The sequence below is a fragment of the Mustelus asterias genome, unplaced genomic scaffold (genome assembly GCF_964213995.1).
Source record: "Mustelus asterias unplaced genomic scaffold, sMusAst1.hap1.1 HAP1_SCAFFOLD_583, whole genome shotgun sequence".
NCBI classification, from domain to species: domain Eukaryota; kingdom Metazoa; phylum Chordata; class Chondrichthyes; order Carcharhiniformes; family Triakidae; genus Mustelus; species Mustelus asterias.
In genome coordinates this window covers 246,621-274,600 of record NW_027590533.1, presented here as the reverse complement: position 1 = coordinate 274,600, position 27,980 = coordinate 246,621, and the positions used below count along the sequence as shown (strand labels likewise).

Genomic DNA, 27,980 nt, shown 5'->3' with positions numbered 1-27,980 from the left:
ATGGACCGTGTTGATGCAGCATTTATATTCAAAGTGCCTAAGCCAGAGGTGAAAGAGGAGGATCCGGCCGATGAAGAAAAAATGGTAAATAAGTAAAGGAAGCATTTGTTAAAATTATTTTCATTTGTACATAGTATTGCAATTCATTCATACATGGAAAGTCTCTTTGCTTTACATTCATTTTAATTTGGATCAAATAGTTAACAAATTAGAATTGATGAGGTTATCATCTTGGGGGAACCAGCTGTGCATTACTGCCACAAGCCAGAGAAAGTACAGCTTTGCTCGAGGGTGCTGGTCTAGTTTTAAAATTTTGAGCTTTACCGCTCCATCTTTTCGAGCAGGAGCCCATTTAATCCTCGTCCATCAGTGCTGATTCGCAATACTTTCAGCCTGAATTTCCTTCGGAGGAATTTCAGTATCCTGACTTCACAGGGTGGTTAGTCCCATTTTTGAAAGCTGGTACTGGCAATTGCAGTCTTTCATTCGCTGAATGATGCACATCATTCAATATTAGATAACTTAGAATATGGCCAACTTGCAGAAGGATCAAACTATTGTTAGATCAGCAATGATAATGTCCTCAGAAGACGATGATAATGTGGTAACCATAACTGATAGGTGAGATATATGCTTCTTCAGTAAGTAGTGGCCTTTTAAAGTTGATTGATATTTCCCCGTTCCTTGTGTTGTGATGCTTTAAACTAAGCAGAGGTTTTGTGTCCTATTTGTGTTGTGGCAGTGAGGTGAATGGCCGTCCATGACATTGAGGGGATATTTGACTCAGTGTGGCATCAAGAAGACCTAGCAAAATTGAACTCAGTGGGAATCAGGAAAGCTGTCCACTGGCTGGAGTCATACCTCACACAAAAGAAGATGGTTGTAAATGTTGGAGGTCAATCATCTCAGCCCCAAGACATGATTGTAGGAGTTCCTCAGGGTGGTGCCCGAGGCCCAAACTTTTTCAGCTGCTTCATCATAAGGTCGGAAGTAAGGGTGTTTACAGATGAGAATTGCACTACGTTTTGTACAGTTTGCAGCTCCTCAGATATCGAAGCACCCTCTTCTTGCACGCAGCAAGACCTGGATAATGTTCAGGCTTGGACTGAGAAGTGGCAACTCACTTGTGCACCACCCGAGTGCCAGGCAATGCTCATCTCCAACAAGAGAGACTCGAGCCATTTTCCCCCTTAATAATCAGCCGCTTTACCATTGTTGAATCTTCCGCCATCAGCATTCTGGGGGTTACCATTGACCAGAAACTGAACTGAGCAGATAATTACTGAGAGCTACAAGAGTAGGTCAGAGGCTGGGAATTCTATGGCGAATGACCCACCACTTAAATCCCCAAAACCTATCCATAATCCGTAGGCAGGAGTTAGAAGTGTGAAGGAATATCCTTCATTTGCCTGGATGAGTGCAGTCCCAACAACATTCAAGGAACTCAGCACCTTCCAAGGCAAAGCAGCCACTTGATTGTCACTCCATTCACCACCCATAAATTGGCAGCAGTGTGAACCATACGCAAGATGCACGACAGTATCTTTTCAAGGCTCCTTTGGCAGCACCTTCCAAATCCATGACCTCTAACACCTAGAACAACAAGGACAGCAGATGGAAGACAACACTAGGAGGGGCAAGAGTAGACCACATGGCTCTTCGAGCCTGCTCTGCCATTCAGTTTGATCATTGCTCATCTTGGGCTTCAACTCCATTTCCTCGTCCATTGTTGGTGTACGTACCACACAGACTGCAGCTGTTCAAGAAGGCTGCTCACCACCCCCACCTTGAGGGTAATGGATGCCGGTCTAGCGAGTGATGCCCACGTCCCATGACCCTCCTTTTTGTGGGGTGCGATAAGTGGAATTGTGGCCTTTTCAAATCAGCAATCAGTTGTCTTTTTGCATTGTTCAACTGTATAAATATTAACTGTATAAATATTCCCCAGTGCTTCATGGATGGAACGAATCATATTTTAAATCTCTCAAAATTGAACAGGTGTTGACTTTTTAAACTTGGACACTCTTGCTTTGGTTTTGCAATATCCTCTGAGCAAATGGAGCAATTTTAGCTTCAGGGTAGTGGCAGCAAACCATTGGAAATGCTATAGAATAGAGGTTATTAACTACTAAGCAATTTCAGAAATATTGTGGTCGATAAATGGCTGTTTTTACCATCAGATTTTAACCACCAAGCTTCCTCCTCTTGCCCACACAAACATTCGACTAACTTGTGCTTTTAACACTTTTTTATAGAGAGTTAAACATGAACAGTGCTAAATTTGAGGCTGTCACGTATAGTACTATACACATTTCTGTACTATCCTGTATGTAGAAATATAGGTTGTGTTTGAAGAGCATTTTTGAATTTACTAGCACAAAGTGAAATCTCAATTACAGTGGGAATGATTTAATAGCCCCACAGCAGAGAGGGTTGTCTTTATTCTTCTTTCCCCACCTCACCCAAATGTTACTCAGTTGCCCAATTTACGAAGTAATACCAGGTGAAAGGCTGTTTTCCAAAGGCACGTACTATTATGCCTCAATAAAAACAAATCTGCAGCCCCCACAAGGAGAACTGTAGATTGCCTGTAGATTAAATGAGATGTGTTTGCACACTCTTGTCACGTTAATTCTAAATGCTTTATTTTCTTATTAACATTTTTTTTCTTGTTCGACAGATTTGATTATCTGCTGCAACAGACCGAGCTTTTTGCCCACTTTATCCAACCTGCTGCACAGAAAACTCCAAAGTCTCCTTTAAAGATGAAACCCGGGCGCCCTCGATTAAAGAAAGATGAGAAACAGACGCTTCTGTCGGTTGGAGAGTAAGATATATTCCAGGCAATGTGTTTTTGGATTCATGATGCAAATTCTGAGAGATTTCAACTTGGAAAGTGTTCCTGGCGTTTGAAGGCCAAAGAGGCGTTAATGTTGGGGTCAAAGTAGAACGATGGAAGTGAAGCTTTCATTCCTCCTTGAGGTTTTGGGGCCTCTGCTTTCAGTGATTTGGATATAACTCTTTACTGCTTCATCCAGATTTGCAGACTAGGTTAGGAGCAACCACAAATTGGGATCATATGATGGAGTTGCAAAGAGGGCATAGCCCAGTGAGTGGGCAAAGCTGTAATTCAGTGTGGAGAAGTGTGAGGCCACCCACTTTGGAACTGAGAAAGGCAAATCTAAGTGTTTTCGACAAGAGAGATTAGTTGTGGAGGAGCAAAAGAGATTTGAGTTTCCATATATACAAATAACATGATATTACTGCGCTGTTACAAAAGATAATGGAATATGCTAAGAGGAAGATTGCATTTATCTCAAAATAGATTGGGATGAAAAATGAGGAAGTTGTACAGAGCCTTGGTCAAACCTCAGCTGGAGTACTGCCTTTGGTTCTGGGCAACGAACCTCAGGAAAGTAATATTGGTCTGGCGCCGGAATGCTATCTGGCCTTAGTGTCAGGTTATGAGAACATAACATGTTCCGTCAATCTGGATTTCATTCCGTTGAGTTTAGAGTATTATAGAGTGACCAAATTGAGGTGTTTAAAATGATTAGGGGATTTGAGAGGGTAGATACAGAGACTAATTTCTTTTGAGGGAAATCTGGTTCAAGGGGCATATCTTAATATTAGAACGAGGTTAGTTAGGATTGAAAGTGAGGGCTATTTCGTTCCACTTGGTGGAAAGGTCTGCCCCAAATGGCTGTGGGTGTTAAATTTTCTGAATGGATTTTTTTCTTTGTTGGCTGCACTGTCAAGTGATATGAAGCAACAGCAGGCATGATTTAATTGAATAAACAGATGTCTGAGGTTGCATGGCCGACACCTTTTCTCTGCCTTTTTAAAGTTGAAACAGCATCTTCGTCACCAAGTGTTCAAATATCCTGCATCCGTATAACAGGCGTGGAATTCCTGTCAACCTTGCATTAAAACACGGATGTTATTACATGTGTCACATGTATGATTGAAGAGTCTGTTGACAACCATTGGCACAAAAGATTATACATGTGTAACTACCGAATTAAATTAAAAAGTACTAATATGCTGTGTAATCTACCAAGGTCTTGGGAGAGTATTTACATAACAGTAGATTTCAAAGTTTATGTTTGGAATCAACTTTAAATTAAAACAATGGCCACCTGCATTAATTGCAATTTTGAATCTTAGTTCAATAACATGCTGTACGTAGGGCACGGTGGCACAGTAGTTAGGGTGGCAGTGTGGCAGTGGTTAGCACTGCTGCCCCTCAGCGCCCGGGACCCTGGATCGATTCCCGGCTTGGGTCACTGTCTGTAGAGAGTTTGCACATTCTCCCCATGTCTGCGTGGGTTTCCTCCGGGTGCTCCGGTTTCATCCCGCTGTCCAAAGATTAGGGTTAGGTGAATTGGCCATGCTAAATTGCCCCTTAGTGTCAGGGGAACTAGCGAGGGTAAATGCATGGCATCATGGGGATAGGGTCTGGGTGGGATTGAGGCCGGTGCAGACTCCATGGGCCAAATGGCCTCTTTCTGCACTTTAGGATTCTATGTACTAATCTTCACCACAAAAGTGATGCACAATCTCCAAAATAATTTGTACGGTGCTGTTTATTCTGAAGTGATTGTGGATTTGAAATTGACTGCAGTAACAGCTCTTTTAAAATGGTTTGGAAAGTAATAGTAACCCCCCGCACAAAACAATTCACTTTTAATTCTTAGCTATCGGCATCGTCGTACGGAACAGGAAGAGGATGAAGAGCTACTGTCAGAAAACAACAAGACAACCAATGTCTGCACAAGGTTTGAAGAATCCCCATCATGTGCGTAAAGCCATTTTATTCATTATTTCATACATGAGTTAATGTAGCTCAGTTTTCACTAGCTTTCCTCAATTGCTGTCACATTTTCAGTCACCATTCATCGATGTGCAGTATTCAATTTTGTCACAATTAGACTTGTGGGACATTTGAGACTGTTGTAATTAAATCTCCAAAAACAGCACCTCCCGTTCTCCTGGTTTAATTGGCTGTGTTTATTGGCATAAGGGTTCTTTTTAATGGAACAATCTACTCATGCTGACAGACACCACGGACTCACTCCAGCCGAACTTGTAATCTGACATCATATTTTCTGACTGGATATTGTCGATATTGAGTATTTTGAGGTCAGATTCAGCATGAATAAAATGCAGGGTAAAGCTGAAAGATCTCCCTCATGCCAGTATGACATGTGTTTCATATCTCAGCATTTCACCTTGCTCTTTGTTTTGTTCAGCTTTGCCCTCTCAACCAGTGCTCCCAAGGAACTGAGTAGAAACTGCTGCAACTTATTTTTCATGGGGTCCCAGCAGCCATTTTAACATGTTAGTGTGCGCCACATGTAAAGGAACCATCTGTTTTCATGAGGAATAATTGGATTATCATACAGATTGCGTACATGTAACATGCTGTCCTTTTGGTGTTGAGAATCATGTATAATCAGTTCCTTCCCCTATGAAATGGTGAGCTGAATGATCTGTTCTCCCAAATGGCATTTCCCCAATCAAAGAACAAAGAAAAGTACAGCACAAGACAGACCCTCCAGCCCTCCCAGCCTGTGCCAATCATGATGCCCTTACTCAAATAAAGAAAAACCCTTCTGTCCTTATTTGGGTCTGCATCCCTCTATTCCCTCGCTATTCATTTACCCGTTGAGATGCCTCTTAAATGTTGCTAATGTGCCTGCTTCCATCACCTCCCCTGGTAGTGCATTCCAGGCACCCACCACTCTGTGAGAAACTTGCCCCACACATCTCCCTTAAATTTTATCCCTCTCACCTTGAACGTGCGCCCCCTTGTAATTAACACTTCCACCCTTGGAAAAAAGCTTCTGGCTATCCACCCTGCCTATGCCTCTCATCATTGTGTCCACCTCTATCAGGTCTGTCCTCAGCCTCTGTCTTTCCAATGAAAACAGTCCTAGTTTATTCAACCTCTCCTCATAGCCAACACCCTTGAGATCCGGCAACATCCTGGTGAACCTTATTTGCACTCTCTCCAAAGCTTCCACGTCCTTCTGGTAGTGTGATGACCAGAACTGCACGCAATGCTCCAAATACTCATAACATATTAAAAATCCCAGTAATGTCCATGCAATGATTTCTTACAAAGCAGTCAAAGCCCAGTAAACTGGTTGCTCACCATCAATACTTCTCTCTGCCCTCCCAATCTTGCTCATACTTGCCTTAGTGAAGCTGAGGTGCTCTGTTTAACAGTTTATTTTTCTGTATATACTTTGGCCTTGTTTTATTGGTCAATTTAGCTGCTATAGAATGGTAGTAGTCGTGGTGAAAATGACCACCTTTGTTTTGGAGCCTGCGTCTGAACGCTGACATTCTTCATGCAAACATTGAGACCCTAATACCAAATGGATTGTGGTGCTTGCTTTTTGTTGTCTCAAGCTATCTTGGTGCTTTCAGTTCAATGGTTCCTGAAACAGTAATACTTTTCCTTTTGGTCATGGCACTGATTTCATTTCCCCTTGAGCTGTATTCTGTGCAATCTCTTGCAACGGTTGAAGGCTCTTAATGTTTGGGGTCTCTTCCACAGATGTAAAAGGAGGGAAACTCCGCGACTCTCAGATCCGTGGACTGAATTGGCTAATTTCTTTATCTGAGAATGGCATTAATGGTATCCTGGCAGATGAAACGGTATGAATACACATTGATTGTAGACATAACAATTGTTTGGTGTCGGCATGTGAGATGTTTAGTTTAAAGGATTTCATAAGATAATTGTCTCTGTAGTGTACTGGTTATCACGTTCGCCTCACGTGAAAGGTTCCCGGTTCAAAACGGGGTGAAGCATTCATTATATGTATTCACGAGGCGGCTCGGTAAAGCACTTGGGGTGAATGGGATCAAAGGTTATTGGGGGGGGGGGGAGCAGGATGAGGCTATTGAGTTGGATTATCCGACATGATCGTAATGAATGGCGGAGCAGGCTCGAAGTGCTAAATGGCCTCCTCCTGCTCCTATCTTCGATGTTTCTAAATAGGGAACAAGTATCTTCTCCCGGATGTTCGAGGGTGTACCATTCAAAGATTAGCGGAAACCTGGAACGTTTGTTTTCTCCTCCTTCCTGTCAAAACCTAGCTTTTTATTTTATAAAAAACTTGAGACATGGTTAGTCTGGACATGTCAAAACTGAGACGAAGGTTTTTGTTAGATTAGTGTGAAGGGAAATGGAACCAAGGCAGATAAATGGAGTTACGATGTAGATAAGCTATGATCGAATTAAATTGCAGAACAAACTTGATGGGGTGAATGGTTTCTTCCAGTACATTACAGAAATGCTTCAACTGATGAAAAAACAGTCTTTGATTCTAAGAAAATTAATTGTTTTACTTTGTTTAACAGGGTCTCGGGAAGACTTTGCAAACTATTGCTCTTCTTGGGTAGATGAAACATTATATAAACATTCCTGGACCTCACATGGTTCTAGTCCCCAAGTCTACACTGCACAACTGGATGCTTGAGTTCAAAAGATGGATACCGACTCTTCGAGCTATTTGTTTAATAGATGACAAGGATCAAAGGGTAAGAACTCCGTTTTATGTTCCCAAAAATACTGTTGGAAAATACAGCTGATGCATGGAGTTTAATATGAAAATGCATTGCACGTTGTGGAAGTAATCCTTGCAGGGCTTGTTGGATCTCCTGCCACATGTTAGCCGACCCCAGTGGGAAAGTACAACTACCCTTGCTGCCCCAGCATCGGAACAATAAGAAACAGCCACGTTTCTTGAAGCTGGTTGCTATCTCGACATCTGTCAATTACCAAATAGGAATTAAGTAATCCGCAAGCACTTGCTGTCAAAACTTGTGTGTGAAAAAGCTGCTAGGGTGAGGTACCAAAGGACAGACAGCATCTGTTGGGCAAGTCGCGAGAGAGTCAGTTCATTCACGGGGGAGCAAGATTCTTTTTACAACTAAACACTGACCCATGAACCATAACGGCAAATTTTGGAATATCTCCCAAAGGTAGGGGAGTCAAACTAGAGGTCGTAGGTTGAAGCTGAGAGGGAAGAGATAGGAAAGGGTCCAGAGGGGCAACTTTTTCACTGAGGGTGGTGAAAGTCTGGAACAAGCTGCCAGAGGTAGTAATAGAGGCGGGTACAATTTTGTTTTTTTTAAAAGCATTTAGACAGTAAGATGGGTATGGAGGGATATGGGCCAAACGTGAGCAATTGGGACTAGCTAAGTGGTTTTTAAAAAAGAGCAGCATTGACAAGTTGGGCTGAAGGGGCTTTTTCCATGCTGTAAACCTCTATGACCTTGTTAAAATTGCTGAATAAATAACCACGAGCATTGCAGTTGTGTGAACAAGCACTTTGTGTCATAAAAGTACAATAAATGAAGGACTCATGAAACCTGGGATACAATTTTAATAAATTTGGACTTAACAAATTGAAATGTTGTATTTGGCCATTGTTCAATCTTTAATATTCATCCTGCCTTTCACTGGATTGAATTTACTTTCGTCGACTCTCTCAAAAACATGTTTTCAACATGCATGCGGAGAATGGATCTGTCGCCAGTGTTAACGTCAGCACTCAAGGTTCCTTCAGACTGGCTTTGGAGATCAGCTTTTCTTTGCTCTGCGGAACTAAAATCCGAGATTTGCCACGCATACAACGTTTGAGTGTAGATTTGCAAATATGTTCAATTATATAGTAATTTATTGCTCTCTCCTTGCTTTGCAACACTCTGGGCGGGATTTTCCAGCCCCATCAGTGGCAGGGAAAATCGTGTGCTGCGCTGGAACATCTTGAAGTGGCGGCACAGTGGTTAGCACTGCTGCCTCACAGCAAGAGTTTTAACAACACCAGGTTAAAGTCCAACAGGTTTATTTGGTAGCAAATGCCTTTCGCTTTCGGAGCGCTGCTCCTTCGTCAGAAGTCTCACAGTCCAAACAAGTGCAGGTGAGGTTGATTGGCCATGCTAAATTAACCCTAGTGTCGGGGGGGGGGGGGGGTGGTTAACAGGATAAATATGTGGAGTTACGGGAATAGGGCCTGGGTGGGATTGTGGTGAGTGCAGACTCGATGGGCCGAATGGCCTCCTTCTGCACTATAGGGATTCTATTCTATTCTATTCTGTTCTAACTAATACAGTCCCATAGATCCTGCAGTTAAAATTCTGCATCTATAAGCCACTAGATTCCGATGGACTGAGTCCGCTCCAGTAATAGGAGATTTCATCTTCTGGACGACAGAGAGGGAGAGCTGGAGAAAGATCGAGGAGGCCATGAAATAGAAAGAAAGGGAGAGAGGGGGTGAGAGACAGACAGAGCGAGCTCCAGACAGAGAGTGATTCTATGGTTTGGAGAATAGGGCCTGGGTGGGATTGTGGTCGGTGCAGACTCAATGGGCCGAATGGCCTCTTGCTGCACTGTAGGGATTCTATGGTTTGGAGAATAGGGCCTGGGTGGGAATGTGGTCGGTGCAGACTCAATGGGCAGAATGGCCTCTTCCTGCACTGTAGGGATTCTAGGGTTTGGAGAGTTGCCAAGAGCCAATTGCCCTTTGGCCGCTCTCCACCTTTCCCCGTCCTGCCCTTGACACTGCTCACTGCTGGCGGGGCTGTAAAATCCCAACGTCAGTGTTTTATTCAGCTAAATTTGTCTGATTAATGCCTGTGATCAGATCTGTTTCTGATGCATCCCAATTGTATTCCAGAAAAATAAATTTCTGGTGTTTGGAAAACTGAAATGTAACCCACTTCTTACTTCATCAGGCAGCTTTCATCAGAGATGTCCTCCTTCCTGGAGAGTGGGATGTCTGTGTGACGTCGTATGAAGTGCTCATCAGGGAGAAACCTGTTTTCAAAATATTTAATTGGCGATATCTGGTTATAGATGAAGCCGACAGGATCAAAAATGAGAAATCCAAGGTTTGTTTCCCCTTCATTTACTCTGCTCTCTTCCCCATCCCGTCCATTACCACCAGAGTTAATGGCTACCATTGTCGTGAATGCTACATTTTTTGCCTCATCTTCAGGTGAATTGGGGAGAAACGCAGGCTTGATTTGTAGCATGGGGGCATGAGCAGGGGGCGACATGGTAGCTCGATGGTTCGCACTGCTGCCTCACAGCGCCAGCGACCCAGGTTCGATTCCCAGCTTGGGTCATCGTGTTTTTGGAGTTTACACGTTCTCACCGTGTTTGCGTGGGTTTCCTCCGGGTGCTCCGGTTTCCTACCACAGTCCAAAAAAATTGCTGGTTTGGTGCTTTGGCCGTGCTAAATTCTCAGTGTACCGAAGTGTGGCGACGAGGGGATTTTCAGAGTAACTTCATTGCAGTGTTAATGTAAGCCTACTTGTGCCACTAATAAATAAACTTTAAAACTTTGTAAACCATGTGTCACATTCTCGGTTATATATCATGGAGTGAGGTTATTTTTGAGCAAGGTGCAGTTATGTGTGGCACCAGACAGAAAATGAGGCACAGAAGTTTGCTGCACACTGTTCCCCTGGAGAGGGGAATGCAAAGACGGGGTAAGACGGAGTGGCAAAGAACAGTAAAAAATAATTCAGTGTGGATGGAAGTGACTGTTCTCTGGTGAATGAGATAACGAAGGACAGGAAGCTTGGAAAAAAAAGGTTGGAGGGAAATCCAGGAATAGAGATTTTGAAATGAAGGAAAATGATACATTTTGAGTACTAATGGTGAATATAATTGTTATTTGCTGCTTTCACTGCTCCTTCGCACTTCCATTAAAGCTTTAAGAGCTAAATTAAAAGGGTTATTTATTGTCACAGATGGAATGCGAATCTTGAGGAAAAGAGCGCTTTAATCTCACAATCCAATGCAGACAAATATTTTTTAAGTTAAAGTTTATCAGTGTCAGAAGTCGGCTTACATTAACACTGTAAAGAAGCTACTGTGAAAATCCCCTGGTCGCCACACTCTGGCGCTTGTTCGGGTACAATGAGGGAGAATTTAGCACAGCCAATGCACCCTAACCAGCATGTCTTTCCGACTGTGGAAGGAAACCGGAGCATCTGGAGTAAACCCACACAGACATGGGGAGAACATGTAGACTCCACACAGTTACCGAAGCCGGAAATCAAACACTGAGAACTGGCTTGGTCATAGAAGACAGAGGGTGGTAGTGCAAGGGTCTTTTTCCGGCTGGAGGCCTGTGACTAGTGGTGTTCCGCAGGGCTCTGTATTGGGACCTCTGCTGTTTGTGATTTATATAAATGATCTGGAGGAAGGAGTAACTGGTTTGATCAGTAAGTTTGCGGACGACACAAAAGTGGCGGGACTTGCAGATAGTGAGGAACATTGTCAGAGGCTACAGAAGGATATAGATAGGCTGGAAATTTGGGCAAAGAAATGGCAGATGGAGTTCAATCCTGATGAATGCGAAGTGATGCATTTTGGTGGGAATAATGTAGGGAGGAGCTACACGATAAATGGAAGAACCATAAAGGGTGTAGAGACGCAGAGGGACCTGGGTGTGCAAGTCCACAGATCCTTGAAGGTGACGTCACAGGTGGAGAAGGTGGTGAAGAAGGCATATGGCATGCTTGCCTTTATAGGACGGGGCATAGAGTATAAGAGTTGGGGTCTGATGTTGCAGATGTATAGAACGTTGGTTCGGCCGCATTTGGAAGACTGCTTCCAGTTCTGGTCGCCACACTACCAGAAGGACGTGGAGGCTTTGGAGAGAGTACAGTGGAGGTTTACCAGGATGTTGCCTGGTATGGAGGGGCTTGGTTATGAGGAGAGATTGGGGAAACTGGGGTTGTTCTCCTTGGAAAGACGGAGGATGAGGGGAGACTTAATAGAGGTGTATAAAATTATGAAAGGCATAGATAGGGTGAACGGTGGGAAGCTTTTCCCCGGGTCGGTGGTGACGTTCACGAGGGGTCATAGGTTCAAGGTGAGCGGGGGGGAGGTTTAACACAGATATCAGAAGGACATATTTTACACAGAGGGTCGTGGGGGCCTGGAATGTGTTGCCGGGCAAGGTGGTGGAGGCGGACACACTGGGAACGTTTAAGACTTATCTAGACAGCTATATGAACGGAGTGGGAATGGAGGGATACAAAAGAGTGGTCTAGTTTGGACCAGGGAGCGGCGCGGGCTAATTGTTCTTTGTTTCTCGTTTCAAGGCTTCATTCTATGATCATCTTGCTGGTGCCAGTACAGAGCGAGACTGCGGATAGTTGGGAACCTGTCTCGGGGGCAGGGAATTCAGATGGTGTTCGTAAAGCAGAAGTGGAAATGAATAGGGTTGGGAAGCATTTTCTGATCAGGGCCAGTGTGATCTCCTGGACTCGTTTCGCTCGCCACAGGGGGTCGGAGAGGAATTTCCCAGATTTTTTTCCCCATATTGGCCCTGGGGTTTTCACTCTGGGTTTTCGCCTCTCCCTGGAGATCACATGGTCTGGAATGGGGGGGGTGGGGGTGAGTTAATAGGTTGTGATGAACAAAGCATCGTAGCTGTGAGGGACAGCTCGGTGGATAGGATATCAGGATGTAGATAGGCTGGAAAATTGGGCGGGGATCCTGGATTCAGGATTCAATCCAGGACCGGGGAGCGGCGCGGGCTTGGAGGGCCGAAGGGCCTGTTCCTGTGCTGTATTGTTCTTTGTTCTTTGGTCCTTGTTGCTGTGAGGCACCAGTGCGAACCGCTGTGCCATATTCAACCAAATTACTCCAGGGGTTCAGAAACGTCTGGGAAAGTAATTGCACCATCAATTATTTAGGCTCGATAGTTAATCTCTGTGTTTTAACACTAGTGGAAGAGTGGAGTGGAAATTTTTGAATTGAAAATCAAAGATCAGATCTGCTGATTCAGACTGTAGTGTGCTCTTGTTTTAAAAGCTTTTTAACCAGCTGCTCCTTCCACAACCATTGCTTTTTAACCAGCTGCTCCTTCCACAACCATTGCTTTTTAACCAGCTGCTCCTTCCACAACCATTGCTTTTTAACCAGCTGCTCCTTCCACAACCATTGCTTTTTAACCAGCTGCTCCTTCCACAACCATTGCTTTTTAACCAGCTGCTCCTTCCACAACCATTGCTTTTTAACCAGCTGCTCCTTCCACAACCATTGCTTTTTAACCAGCTGCTCCTTCCACAACCATTGCTTTTTAACCAGCTGCTCCTTCCACAACCATTGCTTTTTAACCAGCTGCCCCTTCCACAACCATTGCTTTTTAACCAGCTGCTCCTTCGACAACCATTGCTTTTTAACCAGCTGCTCCTTCCACAACCATTGCTTTTTAACCAGCTGCCCCTTCCACAACCATTGCTTTTTAACGAGCTGCTCCTTCCACAACCATTGCTTCGATTTGAAAGAAATGTCATTCAATTGTGGACGGCTCTGGAAGTTTCCATATTCCCGTCTTGCAAGTTATAGATAACCGTTTGTAATCTTGATGTACTATTACAACACTTGCTTTTTGCTTCCAAATGCAAAGCATTTGGTGCCACTATATCTGAATTCATTGGAGAAATGGCAGACACGGATAAGCACCGAAAAGATCAGCGAACCTTTAAATGCAGTCTGAATCTACAGTTGGGCCAGTAGTATGATTCGAACTTGTACCCAGTTTGTACAGTCATGTTTTTAAATCTGCTAAATTTACAGCTCTCTGAAATAGTGAGAGAATTCAAAACAACAAATGGATTATTGCTCACGGGTTCACCACTTCAGAACAACCTGCACGAACTCTGGGCTCTGCTCAACTTCCTCCTCCTGGATGTCTTCAATTCGTCTGCAGTAAGAAATGAGAAAAGCAGCTTGACAGTGACTGTACCGTTTGTCTAAGGTTCAATTACAGTGTTTCAACATATTTCTTTTTGGAAGGCATGAGAGAATGCTGCAAAGTTGTGTCTTTTTCAGTTTTGAAGCTAGTGTCAGGGGAAGCTGTCCAACTTGCTGGAGGGTGTTGTGTGACACCATTGTTCCTTGCATTGGGAGCAGCCAGGTAGCTAAATGGCCGCAGTCTGTGTATTAATTTGTCCACCTGCCCACATTTTGTGAGCACTATATTCACCATATGTGTGCCGATGCAGAGTCCAACTGGTGATGTCTGCTCCTCTAACCCTTCAAACTGCTATTGACCATTCCTGATGCTCAGTGTCACATCTGCCTTACAATGTGAAGCGTATTTAACATGCTTGATGTTTCCTTGAGCAAAATTGTCACCTTGTGTCACAATTCTAAACTTACATTAAAAGCAGGCTGGCGTGAGAGCTTACTTTATCCATATCTATCTCAATCCACAAATTAGCTATCAGAAGTATTTTAGTATTTATTTATTTTTGTTAAAGTATGAAAAGCTATGTTTCTAACTGAGTGCCTAACTGCTCATTCTTCCTGTGTGGGTGCACTGTAGCTTGTTACAGAGATGGGAGTAGGTGGTCCAAGGGAAAAAATGATTTTTTTCCATGTTAAATTGTTCACATGCTGACCAGCTGAAACTGATTTGCAATTGTTATGAGCAGCTGTGCATCTGTTTTATGATATCATTTGTGAACGATCTAATTTGGATGCTACCTTTTTAAATTGCCATTCTTGATCTTCTAGTGATAAACAATGTAATAATTGAAACCATTGGATGTGGCGTTGATGGAAGTAACACAATATGCTAAAACGTTTGGGGTTGGCATGACTAGAGCCACTTGTTGTTCTTTGCAGGTCTTTGATTCTTGGTTTGACACAAACAACTGCTTCGGGGACCAGAAGCTCAATGAGCAATTGCACATGGTAAGCTTCTGATCTTATCTGTATTCTGATGCTGGGACGTCATTAAAATGCAAAGTTATTTCGGGCCCATCGCCCTCAGAAATATTATTCAAAAAGTTGTATATTTGTGTGATGAAGTGATGTGACTTGAGAGTGTTTGGGGCTAATTTGAAGAAACAGCAAGGTTTCTTTTCTTCATTTACTGGGTGTGGATGTCGTTGACTAGACCAGCATTTATTGGCCATCCCAAAGTTGCCCTTCAGAAGGTGGTGGTGAGCTGCCTTCTTGAACCACTGCAGTCCCTGAAGTTCTAGGTACATCCACAGTGCTGTTGGGGAAGGAGTTCCAGGTTTTTTGACCCAATGACGGTGAACAAGCAACGATATGTTTCCAAAGTCAGGATGATGAGTGACTTGGAGGGAAACGTCCAGGTGGTGGTGTCCCCAGGTACCTGCTGCTCTTGTCCTTCTAGGTGGCCGTGGCTGAGAGTTTGGAAGGTGCTGCCTAAGGAACCCTGGTGAATTCCTGCAGTGCATCTTGTAGATGGTACACACGGCTGTCACTGTTCATCGGTGGTGGAGGGAGTGAATGTTTGTGGAAGGAGCAGCAATCAAGTGGGCTGCTTTGTCCTGGATGGTGTTGAACGTCATGACTGTTGTTGGAGCTGCACTCATCCAGGCAAATGGAGAGTAACCATCACACCCCTGACTTATGCTTTCTATCTGGTGGAGAAGCTTTGGGGAGTAAGGAGGCGAGTTACTCACTGCAGGATTCCTGGCCTTTGACTTGCCCTGGTAGATTTAGAACTGTTAATTCATTGATTAAAAATGTGATGGCAAAAACTGAGGATCTATATTCTACGAACTGTTTATCCTGAGCAGTGATGAATTTTGAGTTACTGCGTGTGAATTACAAATTAATTTGACTTTTATGAAGTGATTAAGAACATAAGAAATAGGAGCAGGAGTAGGCCATCTCGCCCCTCGAGCCTGCCCCGCCATTCAATAAGATCATGGCTGATCTGAACTGGATCAGTTCCACCTACCCGCCTGATCCCGACAACCCATAATTCCCTTACCGATCAGGAATTCATCTATCCGTGATTTAAACAGATTCAACGAGGTAGCCTCCACCACTTCAGTGGGCAGAGAATTCCAGAGATTCACCACCCTCTGAGAGAAGAAGTTCCTCCTCAACTCTGTCCGAAACTGACCCCCCTTTATTTTGAGGCTGTGCCCTTTAGTTCGAGCTTCCTTTCTAAGTGGAAAGAATCTCTCCACCTCTACCCTATCCAGCCCCTTCATCATCTTATGGGTCTCTATAAGATCCCCCCTCAGCCATCTAAATTCCAACGAGTACAAACCCAATCTGCTCAGTCTCCTCATAATCAACACCCCTCATCTCTGGTATCAGCCTGGTGAACCTTCTCTGCACTCCTTCCAAGACCCATATATCCTTCCGCAAATAAGGGGACCAATACTGCACACAGTAATCCAGCTGCGGCCTCACCAATGCCCTGTACAGATGCAGCAAGACATCTCTGCTTTGATATTCTATCCCCCTTGCGATATAGGCCAACATCCCATTTGCCTTCTTGATCACCTGCTGCACCTGCAGACTGGGTTTTTGCGTCTCATGCACAAGGACCCCCAGGTCCCTTTGCACAGTAGCATGTTGAAATTTTTTTCCATTTCGATAATAATCCAATTTGCTATTATTTCCACCAAAGTGAATAACCTCGCATTTGTCAACGTTATACTGCATCTGCCAGATCCTCACCCACTCACTCAGCCTATCCAAATCTCTCTGCAGACCTTCTACGCCCTCCACACGACACGCTTTTCCCCTTATCTTTGTGTCGTCAGCAAACTTTCTTACCCTACACTCAGTCCCCTCCTCCAGACCGTCTATATAAATGGTAAATAGTTGAGGCCCCAGTACCGATCCCTGCGACACGCCACTAGTTACCATCCGCCAACCAGAAAAGCACCCATTTATTCCGACTCTCTGCTTCCTGTCAGATAGCCAATCCCCAATCCACGCTAACACCCTACCCCCAACTCCGTGTGACCCAATCTTCTTCAGCAACCTTTTGTGAGGCACCTTATCGAACGCCTTTTGGAAATTCAAAAACACTGCATCCACCGGTTCCCCTCCGTCAACCGCACTCGTCACATCTTCATAAAAATCCAACAAGTTCGTCAAGCACGACTTTCCCCTCATGAATCCATGCTGCGTCTGCTTAATCGAACCATTCTTATCCAGATGGCCTGCTATTTCTTCTTTATTGATGGATTCCAGCATTTTCTAGTTGCCACCACTTCTTGCAGACATGACTTACCTGCGATCCACTGGAATTAAGTGGTGGCTCTATTCGTGTAACGAGAATGGTTTCTGCCCAGTCCAGCTGCATCCCACTGAGAATGGATTAGAAATGTTAAAGGGCACAAAGCTAAATGAACATTTACCAGGTGTTCTTGCATTCAGTAAATAGTGCTTGAAGGAAACATGGCATTTAAGGTGCTGTAATAGGCAACTTAGAAATTGATGACACGAATAGATAATTATTGCCTTTCACTCGATGTAGGCAACTACCACAGGTGTTTTTTAATTAGGGTGGACATTTTACCCAGATCTGAATAATTTGAATCACTTCAGATATTACATAATATGGTGAAGGGGGAGAGATTTCCTCAGCTTCATTTCCTCTCAATTATTTTTTCTGTCGCCATATATTGAATTCCTCAGTTGACCTTGGGAACAAGGCCCATTAAGCATCCCCACGGGCTGTTCCAATTGCTGATCCCGACCTTGATAAGAGCATTTCAATTGATGCTGGATCTCCAGTAGAACTGCTTCCTGATCAGGAAGACTTGCTAAATTAAAGTGTTTTTGTCACATTTTGGGAGTTGCAGTGTAAGGGAAATAAAATAATTTTTATTTGCTTAAATGTCTATCCACTGTTTGAGAAGCTGAAATGGGTTGGGGGAGAGGAGGAATGGTAGGTTACAATTACTCGGATTGATCTCCTCTTCTGTTCACACTACAAGCTCCATTTCCTAATCATTCACTCCAAACCTCTGTCTGGTTCCTGTCTGTCTGAGGCTTCACCAAACTCTTTGCAATTATGATATCCTAATTGAGCCTGAACTACATTTCCAACCCCATATTCTCAATATTACCAATACCACCACCATAATATCGCCCGCCCTAGTTCAAACCCTTAATTAGCACGAGGTTTTCCGAAAGAGCCTCCCATCTTGCACCACGTGGAAGATTCAATTAATCAGAACTGCTGCTGACATGAACCAAGTTCTGTCCACTGCTCCATTTGTGCATCGCTGATGGTCAACCTTCAGCTGTTTAGCCCAAAGCACTGGAATTCTTTCCCTCAATCTCTCTGCCTCTCCAGCTCATCCTTATTTAAGACACTGCTTTCAAAACTCCTTGGTCACCTCTCAATGGGTTTTTTTGGTTGCTCGGTGTCAAATTTGTCTGGTAATTGCCCCTGTGATGATCCTGTAGACATCTTATTATCATAGAATCCCTACAGTGCAGAAGGAGCCATTTGGCCCATCAAGTCTGCACCAACCCCGCATATTGAGGAACATACGTAGAAAAACTACAGCACAAACAGGCCCTTCGGCCCACAAGTTGTGCCGAACACGTCCCTACCTTCTAGACCTATCTATAACCCTCCATCCTATTAAGCTCCCTGTACTCATCCAGGAGTCTCTTAAAATACCCTATTGAGTTCGCCTCCACCACCACTGACGGCAGCCGATTCCACTCGCCCACCATCTCTGTGTGAAAAACTTACCCCTAACATCTCCCCTGTACCTATCCCCCAGCACCATAAACCTGTGTCCTCTCGTAGCAGCCATTTCCACCTTGGGAAAAAGCCTCTGAGAGTCCACCCGATCTATGCCTCTCAACCTCTTATACACCTCTATTTGGTCTCCTCTCATCCTTCGTCTCTTCAAGGAGAAAAGACCGCGCTCCCTCAGCCTATCCTCATAAGGCATGCCACTCAATCCAGGCAACATCCTTGTAAATCTCCTCTGCGCCCTTTCAAACTTTTCCACATCCTTCCTGTAATGAGGCGACCAGAACTGAGCACAGAACTCCAAGTGGGGTCTGACGAGGGTCTTATAAAGCTGCATCATTATCCCCGGACTCCTAAACTCAATCCCTCGATTGATTTACCCCGCCAATCCCACTGACACCAAAGGTTTATATAGCACAGCCAATCAACCTAACCGCACATCTTTGGAATGTGGGAGGAAAACGGAGCAGACACGGGGAGAATGCGCAAACTCCACACAGAGAGTGACCCGAGGCCAGAATTGAACCTGGGTCCCTGGCGCTGTGAGACAGGAGTGCCAACCACTGTGCCACCATGCCACCTATGTTAAAGGTGTTGTAGAAATGTACATTGTTGAGGAATGAGGAAAGTGCATTTAAGGTTACTATCCCCTTAATCCTACTTAGTTACCCCACTAACCTACACATCTTGGGACACCTCAGGGGCAATTTAGCATGGCCAATCCACCTAACCTGCACATCAGACTGAAAGGGGAAACTGGAGCACCCAAAGGAAACCCACGCAGACACGGGGAGAACATGTAAACTCCCCAAAAACAGTCACCCAAGGCCAGAATTGAAGCCTGGTCCCTGGTGCTGTGAAGCAGTAGTGCTAACCACAGCCACCATACCGCCCTGATCTAGTATTGTGCAATGAGGCAGGGTTAATTGGTAATCTCATAGTAAAAGATCCACAGGCAAATATTCGCATCACAATTGAATTCCATATGGTGGTCTGCAAGTGGCATATTTCCACAATCATGAACAAGAATCTTGTCCCTATCTAATTGGCTTTAAGTTTGAGAGGAGAGCCTGCTAAGGTTGATAGTGAACAATGAAAATGTTGAATTCTTTCTTTAAATGTTTATCAATGAAATTGGGAAATAAAAGCTCTGCAAAAACATCCATCTGTGGCTTATTGAGAGCATTAACGATTGTGTTAGATTAAGAGAAGAGGCTTATCATATGACAGGGAATAGTAACAAGCTTGAGGATTGGGAGTGTTTTAGAAACCAGCAAAAGGCCACAGAAGATTGATTAAAAATGGAATATATGGGTAAACTATAAGAGCTCTTACAAGTATATACAAAAGAAAGTCACCTAGTTACAGGAAGGATGTAAATAAGGTTGAAAGAGTGCAGAGAAGGTTCACAAGGATGTTGCTGGGACTTGACAAGATGCGTTACAGAGAGAGATTGAATAGGCTGGAACTTTATTCTCTGGAGCGTAGAAGAGTGAGGGGAGATTTGATAGAGGTGTATAAGATTTTGATGGGTATCGATAGAGTGAATGCAAGCAGGCTTTTTCCACTGAGGCTCGGGGAGAATATAACCAGAGGGCACGGGTTAAGGGAGAAAGGAGAAAAGATTAAAGGGAATATTAGGGGGGGCTTCTTCACGCAGAGAGTGGTGGGAGTGTGGAATGAGCTGCCGGGTAAAGTGGTAAATGCTTTTCACATTTAAGAAAAACTTGGACGGGTTGATGGATGAGAGGGGTATGGAGGGATATAGTCCAAGTGCAGGTCAGTGGGACTCGGTAAAAAATGGTTCGGCACAGACAAGAAGGACCAAAAGGCCTGTTTCTGAGCTGTAATTTTCTATGGTTCTATGGTTACTGTATTTTCTCATAAAGGGTTGGATTCCAAGGTCTGATCTGTTCTGTTGCAGAATAAAGCTGTTGACAATCTAATCTGAAGTTGTAGGTGTTTTCATCAAGTGAACATTCAGCCCACACCTGTAGATGTGCTTCAACCCATGGCTTGTTCAGCTGTTTTTGTTGAACCTGTGCTTCAGTCCACAGAACTGTTCAGTGCAGCTTTTGTAACATTGCATTATTTTGCTTGACCTTCTTGGGCATCATCAGTGTGTAAAAAGCATGTATTCTCACCTGAATTAGGTATTGAGACCCTTCCTCCTCCGACATATTAAAGCCGAGGTAGAAAAGAGCCTGCCGCCAAAAAAGGAAGTCAAAATGTATGTCGGCCTGAGCAAAATGCAACGGGAATGGTGAGTGCACAACTTGTGAATCTTAATGTGTTGCATTGTGAAGTATGGCATCATCTTGCAAAAACTCATTGAAATTGTCCTGCACTTCAATCAACAATTGGAGCATTTGTAGAACAAAGGGAATAGATTCACCAGTGTAAGCGAGTGTGATTTTACCCAATGCACCAATAATAGGCTGACTCCCTACTATTGAACATCTTGTTTCCGTCTGATCTGTAAGATTTTTGTGTTTGGAATTCTAACTTCCCTCAGTCATTTCCATTATTTTTTTCCCGAAACAGAAGATCATCATTGAATTCAGATTGGACGATTGCCATTCAAGTGTGATTATTACATTGCTTTCAAACTACTTTGCTCTCAGCTTTGGGCTTTCTTCTTTCAAACCCCAATGCAGCCCATTATTGATACCCACCTGATCAGGTACTAGTGAGGTGTCCCCTCCAAACTTATTAACCATGTCTATCTAGTTGGTCAAGGAGAACGCTGCAAAGCCCTTCAAAGTGAGACTGCACCCGATGTAACACAATGTCATTGCCTCACGGTGATGCCAGGATCGATGCCATAAATATAAAATAGTCACTAATAAATCAAACAGGAATTTAGGAGAAGATTCAAAAAAGAAAGTGGCAGAGTGGTTAGTGTGGAACTCACTGCCACAAGGAGAGGCATGATATTGATGCATTTTAGGGAGGTTTGTTAAACATAGAATGGAAAAAGAAATCGAAGGTGTGAGGAGACTCTTATCATGAACACTGAACTGGAATTGTTGATCTAAGTGGCCTGTTTCTGCGTTACAAATACTTAATCCCAGAGTACTTCATATTGCTCGCATCCAAGTTAGATGAAAAGGAATATTCCCATCCCTTCAAACCCTGGCCACCTGGAATGAATTGTACTTTATATCAAAGAACAAAATGTCGAGTGTGTATTAGTCGTAAGATATGGGTTTCTATATCTGTGAGGCTTAGATGGAGCACCCTGTTCCCTGGTAGGTGAGAGGGGTTGGAATGTGGATCCTAGACTTTGTCCGAGGCACCGAAAGAACAAAGCATTCATTTTAGGTTGTAATTGCTTTCTGTTGAGCTCCATTAAAAAAAATGATTTTTTCTCCAAGTTGGTCTGATGAGTTTTAATTCTGGCCTTGCTGACAGGTACACCAGGATATTAATGAAGGATATTGACATCCTGAACTCCTCAGGGAAAATGGACAAAATGCGTCTATTGAATAGACTGATGCAACTGCGCAAGTGCTGCAACCACCCCTATCTGTTTGACGGAGCTGAACCTGTCTCACCTTACACCACTGACACTCACCTGGTAGTTAACAGTGGCAAAATGGTGGTACTGGTCAAACTGCTGCGGAAAGTGAAGGAGCAAGGTCAGCCGCAGGCCTGGTCAAGGCTTTTGTTTCCCTTTCTGTCTTTCAATCTTTCTATAGGGAGGAGACATGGAGTGATTTGATAGTTTCGTGGATACTTGAGTAGCTCGGACGGGGTGGGGAGTGGACAACATAAGGCATAAGGCCCAAATTAACGATTGCCAGGCCGTAAAGGGAAATTCATTGAAAATATACCAAAATGTGTTGTAAATTAATATGCAACGAACACTGGAATCAGCAATGGTTTTAGTTACAGTAGGACAGGCAAAGAAGCTTCCTGAAATATCCTTGAGGTGAGAACCAAACTGAAACACAATGCAAATTAGGTTTTTAGAATATGTTCAACAAATCTGTGATTAGAGAGTAAATATAGTAATAAAGTTCACGCTTTGTGAAATAGATGACATTGTCTCAATGGATTAAGAATTAGCTTAATGTTAAAGTTCCTATTTTGGGAGGATGTAGGTTTGGATTCAGATTCGATTGGAAATTCAAAGAGCATGCCAGGCCCTCGAACTCGAATCCGTGACCAAATTAGTTGAGACTCTGGAGAGCAGGAGGAATTGAACAAAAACTTCTCTGTAGTCCGATCCATATAGAAGGAAATCCGGTGGAGTGGGAAATCAAACATCCTGGTGTATTGATTGGCTGTAAACAACCGCCTGCATGGTTAATTGTGCATTTCCGGGTCCGATGTCAGACTTTGTCATGCTCTGGAGCAGTACTGTACCTGTGCTGCAGACTGATCAAAAATAGAACAGGATTTTTAGTAAATGAAAGTGGTTTGTGATGTTGAGCCTTCGTAAGCGTGCAAGGATTTCAACGACGATGTCTGCAAAAGAATTTGAAAATGATCACTGATGACACCATGGCAGCATTTGACCTGTGCAGCAAGGTACATCAGGTTGCATGCTGTGATGTTTTGGGTTACAAATCAGCACAGGTTTTAATGAGTAAAAAACTGCTGAAAATACTCAACTAATCTGGTAGCATCAGCGAAGGGTCAACTATGACTCTTCAGAACTCCCCTCTCCACAGATGCTGCCTGACCTGCTGAGTATTTCCAGAACTTTGCTTCCATCTATTTCGCTTTTATTTCACAGGTTTTAGTGACTGTTTAAAACAATAGTGTGTCTTGCTCTGAAATAGCATCCTGTTTTAGTCATTCTGGCCTGCCACACGCCATCCACTGGGGCTGGGGGCTCCCAACAACTGGCCGATTTAGCATCAAATATTCTTCATGAGGAGAGTTGGATCACCGGCCTCTGCAATGCTTGATGGGCCCCTTCCTCCTTCCGGGGGAATAGTTACAGGAGCCAAATATTCTGAAAATTGGAGGCTAACGTGTTGGGAGAAGGTGAATGGAATAATTACATGGTTTGGGATTGCAGCTATTTTTTGATTCGGGTTTAATTTTTGCTGCCCAAACTGCAGCACCGTCTAGAATCCACCTGGAATATAAACCCTTTGAAATCATTCCCATCAATCAAGGCAGCTGGGTCACATGGGCACTTCACATTGTATGAATTATAAAATTGGAGTTGGTTGTGTGTGTTCATTTATGCCTCCTGCACTATAACTAGTTTACTAGATGACTCTACATCCTGCTTGTTCCCACTGAAATTGGGTTTCCATTATCCAAATCAGTAGATGTAAGTTTTTGAAGCATTTGTGTATCTGCGCTGTGTTCTTGGCTACCGATCAACGGATTACCCTGATGAATGATCTTCTTTTCCACCGGTTCTCGGGTGTTGATCTTCAGCCAGATGACCAGGGTGCTGGATATCTTGGAAGATTATTGTATGTGGAGAAACTACGAGGATTGTAGACTGGATGGACAGACACCGCATGAGGAGAGACAAGTATGTTTCTTGCCCTGTGCTTTCAAAACTGAGTTGGTTTGAGGAAAGTTCTCACCTCTTAAATTGATCTGAGGCTCTATTATCTAAGTAAGAATTCTAGACTTAAGGTTACAAAACTGACTCAAGGTTTTCAAACAAGAAATATGAATATTAAATTTGAATCTAGCATCTATTTGTATTTTTAAAAATGAAACTTTCCAACAATTAGTAAAAAGATTGGTCCAATTGTTTGTTCAATTCTGGCTTAACTTTTGTCTCTCATCCCTCCAGGATTCTATTTCTGCTTTCAATAGTCCTGGGAGCTCAAAGTTTATCTTCATGTTAAGCACACGCGCTGGGGGTCTTGGTATAAATCTAGCCACGGCAGATGTAGTAATCCTATAGGTCTCAGACTGGAACCCTCAGGTTGACCTCCAAGCTATGGTAAGTTACTGAGCGATTAGTTATTTGTGTTCTGAAAGCCACGTACTGTTGAATATATAACTATTGTAGCTGGTTTTAACATCCAAGTGCACTGATCAAGCGACATTTGGTATTTTACTGCCACTGATACCCCCTCAAATCTCCCGTGTGTTGCTCCCATGGTTTCTTTAAAACTCCACTCGACTGAACTGGTGGAAATATTTCAGCAAAGGTCTTCAGTTTGCTTCCCTTTATTTGAATGGAGCGTGGGGTTGTTTTCAGAATTGGCCTGGTATGATTTCAGCTGACTGGGCATCTTGTTTCTCCTCACCAATTAACTTCCAAATCCAATTGAGAGTTTGGAAATGAAATCCATTTTAAGTTTCAGGAATGCTGAGGTGTCACTGTCAGGAACTGCCTTCCGTGATTCAGTTTTACACAAAACAACTGTTGCACGGATTTTAATAAGTGCTTCGTGATTGCCTCGTGTACCAAGGGCTTATGAATTCAAATCTCACTCATTTGCGAAGGTTGAATTGAAGTTTATAGTGAGCAGCAAAAGGGCGCATGGCTCCCCAATTGTTCAGCTGGTTGACTAATATGCTTCAGGGAAGAGCATCTGTCAGTACTTGACTCGAATCCACAAACACAGTGGAGATTCTAATTCCCCTCCCAGTGTGAAGTGACAAGTTTCTCAATTGCTTCATTGATCCAACAGCCAGTTACTGGATTGCAATCAATGCATCTGAGAAATAATTAAATAGGTCCAGGTGCTTCCTTTGTTTTCCCCTGCTGCAACAATTGTTGATGTTGACTGAGTAATTAGAGAGGGTTAAAACATGCAGGAGATAGCCATAGAACCATAGAAAATTACAGCTCAGAAACAGGCCTTTTGGCCCTTCTTGTCTGTGCCGAAGCATTTTTTGCCTAGTCCCACTGACCTGCACTTGGACCATATCCCTCCACACCCCTCTCATCCATGAACCCGTCCAAGTTTTTCTTAAATTTTCAAAGTGACCCCGCATTTACCACTTTATCCGGCAGCTCATTCCACACTCCCACCACTCTCTGCGTGAAGAAGCCCCCCCTAATATTCCCTTAAAACTTTTCTCCTTTCACCCTTAACCCATGCCCTCTGGTTTTCTTCTCCCCTCGCCTCAGCGGAAAAAGCCTGCTTGCATTCACTCTATCGGTACCCATCAAAATCTTATACACCTCTATCAAATCTCCCCTCAATCTTCGACGCTCCAGGGAATAAAGTCCCAACCTATTCAATCTCTCTCTGTAACTCAGCTTCTCAAGTCCCGGCAACATCCTTGTGAACCTTCTCTGCACTCTTTCAACCTTATTTACATCCTTCCTGTAATTAGGTGACCAAAACTGTACACAATACTCCAAATTCGGCCTCACCAATGCCTTATATAACCTTACCATAACATTCCAACTTTTATACTCGATACTCCGATTTGTAAAGGCCAATGTACCAAAGGCACTCTTTACGACCCTATCCACCTGTGACGTCACTTTTAGGGAATTCTGTACCTGTATTCCCAGATCCCTCTGTTCAACTGCACTCTTCAGAGTCCTACCATTTACCATGTACGGTCTTCTTTGGTTTGTCCTTCCAAAGTGCAATATCTCACACTTGTCTGCGTTAAATTCCATTTGCCATTTTTCAGCCCATTTTTCTAGTTGGTCCAAATCCCTCTGCAAGCTTTGAAAACCTTCCTCACTGTCCACTACACCTCCAATCTTTGTATCATCAGCAAACTTGCTGATCGAATTTACCACATTATCATCCAGATCATTGATATAGATGACAAACAACAATGAACCCAACACCGATCCCTGCGGCAAACCACTAGTCACAGGCCTCCACTCAGAGAAGCAATCCTCCACAACCACTCTCTGGCTTCTTCCATTGAGCCAGTGTCCAATCCAATTTACTACCTCCCCATGTATACCTAGCGACTGAACCTTCCTAACTAACCTCCCATGAGGGACCTTGTCAAAGGCCTTGCTGAAATCCAGGGAGACAACATCCACCGCCTTCCCTTCATCTACTTTCCTGGTAACCTCCTCGAAAAACTCTAATAGATTGGTCAAACATGATCTACCATGCACAAAGCCATGTTGACTCTCCCTAATAAGTCCTTGTCTATTCAAATATTTGTAGACCCTGTCCCTTATCACACCTTCCAATAACTTGCCCACCACCGACATCAAACTTACTGGCCTATAATTTCCCGGATTTCTTTTGGAACCTTTTTTAAACAACGGAACAACATGAGCCACCCTCCAATCATCTGGCACCTCCCCCGTGAATACTGACATTTTAAATATGTCTGCCAGGGCCCATGCAAGTTCAACACTAGCTTCCCTCAAGGTCCGTGGGAATACCCTGTCCAGTCCTGGGGATTTATCCACTCTGATTTGCCTCAAGACAGTGAGCACCACCTCCCCTTGAATCTGTAAAGTTCCATGACCGCCCTACCAGTTTGCCCTATTTCCGTAGACTCCATGCCCGTTTCCTCAGTAAATACGGATGCAAAAAAAAAACCATTTAGTATCTCCCCCATCTCTTTTGGTTCCATCCAGACATCATATCTTTGCGAGCTTATGATCAGCTTGGAGATTTCTAGGAAGTTGATTTATTCCCTATCCCTATGTTAAAGTTTTGATACAGTAAGAAGTTTAACAACACCAGGTTAAAGCGGTCACGGGCATTCAGCCTCTGACATTCGGGTAAGCGTTCTCCAAGGTGGCCTTCACGACACACGACGGCGCAGAGTCACTGAGCAGAAACTGATAGCCAAGTTCCGCACACATGAGGAAGGCCTCAACCGGGATATTGGGTTCATGTCACACTATCTGTAACCCCCACAGCTTGCCTGGACCTGCAGAGTCTCACTGTCTGGAGACAATACACATTTCTTTAGCCTGTCTTGATGCTCTCTCCACTCACGTTCTTTGTATCTTAAAGACTTGATTAGTTGTAAGTATTCGCATTCCAACCATTATTCATGTAAATTGAGTTTGTGTCTTTATATGTCCTGTTTGTGAACAGAATTCCCACTCACCTGAAGAAGGGGCTTGGAGCTCCGAAAGCTTGTGTGGCTTTTGCTACCAAATAAACCTGTTGGACTTTAACCAGGTGTTGTTAAACCTCTTACTGTGTTTACCCGAGTCCAACGCCGGCATCTCCACATCAAGGTTTTGATAATCAGAGTGTTTGTTTGACATTCTTGGATTTCTTTTGTAGAAACAATGTTTGCTGGAAAATATATGAATGTGCTGTTTTTACAGCTGAATGTAGAGGAATGTTAATTGAAATTGTTACTTGATTGTGTGGATCTGCCAACTTTAATTGTGTTCTTTTTTAGGATCGCGCCCACAGAATTGGTCAGACAGAAGTAGTCAGAGTATTCCGATTTATAACTGACAACGCTGTGGAGGAAAGGATAGTGGAACATGCTGAAATGAAACTTAGACTGGACTCTATTGTAATTCAGCAAGGTGGGTGTTGA

The 27,980-nt window shown here is 43.6% G+C and overlaps 1 pseudogene; it reads left to right on the top strand.

The window, feature by feature from the left end:
• Positions 1-27,980, top strand: LOC144487077 (SWI/SNF-related matrix-associated actin-dependent regulator of chromatin subfamily A member 5-like; annotated as a pseudogene).